This window comes from Lissotriton helveticus, chromosome 2_1, assembly GCF_964261635.1.
Source record: "Lissotriton helveticus chromosome 2_1, aLisHel1.1, whole genome shotgun sequence".
NCBI classification, from domain to species: domain Eukaryota; kingdom Metazoa; phylum Chordata; class Amphibia; order Caudata; family Salamandridae; genus Lissotriton; species Lissotriton helveticus.
In genome coordinates, this window is record NC_136059.1 from 1,872,732,502 (window position 1) to 1,872,737,958 (window position 5,457).

Below are 5,457 nucleotides of genomic sequence, written 5' to 3' on the forward strand. Positions count from 1 at the left end.
CCGTCAACAAAAGAATCACCTTCCGCCTCCTCACCCACGCACACAAAGCCCTACACGACCAAGGCCCGAGCTACCTCAACAGCCGGATCAACTTCTACGCTCCCAAACGCCACCTCCGTTCAGCCAACCACGCCCTCGCCGCCGTCCCCCGCATCCGAAGAGCAACTACAGGAGGAAGGTCCTTCTCCTACCTGGCCGCCAAGACCTGGAACTCCCTCCCGACCGACCTGCGCCTGACCCAAGACCACCTCTCCTTCAGGAAGAAGCTGAAGACCTGGCTGTTCGAGCAGTAGCGGCACCCCCCCCTTCCCCAAGCGCCTTGAGACCCTACGGGTATGTAGCGCGCTCTATAAGTGTTGTTGATTGATTGAGTGTTCACCCTACACCCTGGAACACCAGTAAATTCAGGCAATGCCGGATGCACCATGCCTGGTGCAACCCAGAGGTCAGAACTTTCAACGTCAAGTCTTGCAGCCGCAGGCTGCCGCCCAGCTGCCTCTTGTCTCACTACACCAACTGGAAGTCTAGCAGCCCCAGGCTGCAGCCCAGATGTCTCTTGCCGCACTATTGGCACAGCAATGTCCTCCGCAACCACAGGTACTTCATCCACACCAAAAGTAGCTTCATCAGCACTCAGAGTGTCTTCATCATCAGATGAAGCCATGTGTAGAGAAAACTCACTACCTGAATCTTCACCTCCCACCTCTGGCTCAGAATCAGAGTCAGTCTCTGGACCATGGTCAGAGGAAGAATCAAAAAGCATTCCAACAACTTGCTGAGCAGTAATCCGGCGGCTAGCCATTATCCTTACAAATAAAGGAGTCTGCACAAACAACTCAACAACCCCAACACTGTGCAAAGTAAGATAAAAAATGTAAGCCTTTATCACAAATATCTATATTTAGAAAAAATATACAATTCACTTACAAGAGACAACTACACTCACCAGCACCTACTCTGCAAAGACACAGCAAATAGGCAACGATATCCCACTAGAAAGAAGAAGAAAAAAAACTTACATCTACAGAAGGATACATCAAAAACAAATGCAAAACATGTTTTACAATCGCAATAAACAGAAACCAAACATACTCGTATTATTACACACTTTGCAAAATAAACAATTACATTACAATTGAACAAAAAAGAGGTCTCTTACCAAACACATGCAACTACAGAAACAGCAGAACAACAGAACCACCAGTAATGGAACCGCACACTGCAACAATCTAAAGAGAAAAAAAAAAACAATACACATTAGAAGAAACAAAAACAACACACATTACAACAGGCTATGTCACAGGGTATGTCACAAATGGGGTGTCTGTCCCCAAGGGGGGCAGAATATAAATCATTATAAATGTGGGCCCCCTGGAAGCAACCCTACGGAGGGCAGAGAGGCCAAATAAAGACACGGCAGAACATACTTTTGAAAACAAATGGGCCCAAGGAAGCAACCCTTGGCCAAGGGGTCGCTCCCTATAAAAAAAAAAACCTGGAGTCTAGTGGGCTTTTCTATCCCCCCTGGGTCCAGAAACGGTAAAAAAAACAGCCGATCTGCCCCCGGGGGGGACAGAACAGTCTACAATATTTATAATGCCCCCTGGAAGCGACCCTTGCCCAAGGGGTCGCTTCCTTTATAAATATAATAAAATCCCTGGTGTCTAGTGGGCTTTTCTGCCCTCCCTGGGTCCAGATGCGGCCCAAAAAGCGGCAGATCTGCACAAGTCTAAAAAAAATTATGGGCCACTAGGAAGCGACCCTTCCCCAAGGGGTCGCTTCCTTTATAATTATAATCAAATCCCTGGTGTCTAGTGGGCTTTTCTGCCCCCCCTGGGTGCAGATCGGCCAAAAAAAACGGCTGCTCTGCCCCAGGGGGGGCAGAAAAGTCTGAAAAATAATTTGTCCCCCTAAGGAAGTGACCCTTGCCCAAGGGGTCGCTTCCTTTATAAATACAATTAAATCCCTGGTGTCTAGTGGGCTTTTCTGCCCCCCTGGGTCCAGATGCGGCCCAAAAAATGGCCGATCTGCCCCCAGGGGGGGGCAGAAAAGTCTAAAAAAAAATAAGGGCCACGAGGAAGCGACCCTTCCCCAAGGGGTCGCTTCCTTTTTAAATTAAATGCATTCCCTGGTGTCTAGTGGGCTTTTCTGCCCCCCCCCCCGGGTGCAGATCGGCCAAAAAAACGGCCGATCTTCCCCAGGGGGGGCAGAAAAGTCTGAAAAAATAATTGGCTCAAAAAGGAAGCGACCCTTGCCTAAGGGGTCACTTCCTACACACAACTGCGGCAAAACAAACAATCCCTGGTGTCTAGTGGGGCATTCCTGGTGCACGATCGCGACGCTGTCCGCGATCGTGCACCAGGAATGCCCTGCATTGGGACATCAGGGGAGAGGAAACACAGTTTCCTCCCCCCCCCGATGCCTCAAGGCACCAAAAAACGCCCCCCCCCCCGCCCCACCGGAGCAGCAAACACGAACCCGACTCCTGGACGCGCTGGAATGAAATGGATTCCAGCGCGTCCAGCACTTCCTGATGACGTCGGCGCGCGCTGTGCACGCTGACGTCCCCAGGAAGCATGGGGGGGCCAGGGGGTGGCAGCGGAAAGTCTTCCGCTGCAACCCCTGCTAAAAAAACCAGAATAGATGCCCCAGGGGAGGAGCGCCAGCGCTCCCCCCCCAGGGCTGTACGGATGACGGAACGGTTCTGTCATCAGCACAGCCCAACCGATGCTGATGACGGAACCGCTCCGTCATCAGCATCGAAGGGGTTAAGAAAGTCCCCTCCCTCTTGTGCTGCGTGTCCTTGGCATCGAATATACCTCGGCTATATCTAATTCTGTGGTTGTCTGATGGAGCCGTATATGTAGGGGGAAGAAGGAAAGCTATATAACAGAATCCAGAAAAGTTGGAAGGGAGCCGTGTGTAAGCTCTATCTTTACAAACAAAATAGGTTCCTTGAGACGGAACCAATGGAGGGAAATCAGGGGACGAGAAAATGTAGGTGTACAAACAACTCTGCTTGCTGTCAGTTTTCTTGCTGTTGACTTGGAGACAAAAATTACCTTGATGGGGTACAGTCCATACAGGAGAAGACTCACCCTTCTTAGTTTTGTCACCAAGGCTAGAAACATAGTGGGTAACATTCCATCCTTCATGAGCTCTCTTCTCATCTAACGGAATCTTGCTCTTCTCTACAATCTTAGCCATCACCACTATACCTTTTATCAAGTCCTTGACCTTTGGTCATGTTGGACTTGTCGGCGGCCTTCGACACCGTCCCCCATGAGGCGTTACTCACCAGACTTTATGACATCGGTCTGAGGGGGACGGTGCTCAAATGGTTTACATCGTTTTTGGAGGACCGTCGACAAACGGTCTGGGCTTCCTCGAGCTCCGCTGAGATGCCGCCACTGGGAGTCGGGGTCCCACAGGGCTCTGTGTTGAGCCCGACCCTTTTTAACATCTTTATGACCCCTCTGGCGGCACTCGTGGAGACTTCGGGGGCCCAGATCGTGTCCTATGCGGACGACACGCAGCTTCTCTTCACCTGCAGGAAAGATCAGTCATTTGACGGGGAGAGCATCCAGGGATGTCTGAAGAGGGTCTTTGACTGGTTTCAGCAGAATGGTCTTAAGGCCAACTCTAGTAAATCTGAGGTTCTGCTATTTGGGTGTGCTTCGGAACCGGAATGGCGTGATTGGTGGCCGGTTGATATGTGCCCCCCCGCCCAGCCATCTGTGGTCGCCAAAAATCTGGGTGTCAAGGTCGATAATGACCTCTCGTTCAGATCGCACATTCTTGGTCTGACGGGCACCTGTTTTGGCATCCTCAAGATGCTCCGGAAGTTCCTACCCCTGCTTACAGAGGAGCACAGGAAGATCATTGTCCAAGTTCTCATAGGATCTAGACTGGACTACCCGAATGCTCTTTATTTAGGGCTTCCGGAGTATCTGATCCAAAGGCTGCAAGTGGCGCAGAACTCTGCGGCTCGCGCCATATACGGCCTTCATAGGCGGGCAAGAACATCTGGGGTGCTACAGTCACTTCACTGGCTCCCTATCCGAAAGCGGATAATGTTTAAAACGCTCACGCTGGTGCATAAGGCACTTTCTGGCTCCGGTGCTAAGTATCTGCAGCGCAGACTGGCCTTTTACCGTCCGGCCCGCTCCCTGCGGTCGGAATCTTTGTTCATGGCCATGGTGCCCCGTGTGAGGAAGGCTCGCATCGGGGGTCGTTCCTTCAGCTTTAAGGCCCCCCCAGCTGTGGAACTCTTTGCCCCTCGCTTTGCGCAGCATTCCTAGTTTGCTCCTGTTTAGGAAAGGCCTGAAGACCTGGCTTTTTAATCTTTAGGCTGTTCTTTTACTTTCACTCTTTTTTCTCTGTTTGCTGACTGTTATGTTTTTTAACTGCTGAGTCGCACTCTGAAAGCGCCGGGACACTCTTGTTGAGTAGCCGTGCGCTATATAAATAAAATCTTAACATAACATAACATAACAAAGAGCTATGGCTAAAATCCAATCCATTCCCAGAAGTCTTTACAGGGCTTCGAAGTCTGTTGTGGTATGCGGCCGAAAACAGAGTCAGGTAAGCCCAAGCTGAACCTTCATATGAGAAGGGGAGAACCAAATATGGCATCCCCTTTTGTGTATTGTGCGGCATAAGACCGCACACCCAACAGTCATTCATATTAATGGCCAACTGGTGTTGGTGTAACAACTGGATAAACATATTATTCATATATTCAGCTCTCCTTATCTGTTCATGAGGAGGTAGAGCATGCATTTTATGTGAAAAGACAGAAAGACGAGAGGGCAAAGAAGTTGTAGAGTTAGCAACATTTCTCGGGTGTAGAACATGCACAATCCAACCTATGCAGGCTAATAAAATACACAAAAACATAAAAATACACAAAGTTATGCCAAAACGACTACGCAATGATTTACAATATTTCAATCTCATTTCCTGCTTCCTATTTTCCCTACCTATGATTGTTGTACCATCCATCTTTATCTAAAAAAAATGTTGCTCACGGCAATCTTCCTCAATCACTCAGCTATATACTTCTGTATATCCTGAGGCACTAGTCACTTGCTAAAAGAACAGAAAATCAGGTTACAGTCTGAGTCTCCTACCGTGACCCTGCGACGGAGACAGATGGCACATCTAATACTAAAAAAGCAAAAAAAGGACAAAACAAAAAAAAAAATGTCTTTGAGTAATAAGGAGAAAAAAATTTTCAAAGTGTTCAGTTCCTCTGGTCAGCTCCTAACCTCAAGTTGTAGCGTGTTTTGCTCGGCACGGTCTGGTCCTTAAATAGCGTTTTTGGATCGGTAGTGTCTATTCGAAGGTGCGCAGGCACAGCGGCTTGAAGAATGGCGTCATCTGCTTTCTCAGACTGAGTTCCATAAATTTGGGCATCACTGAAAGGCACAAAACAAGGAACCGCTGCAGTATCCG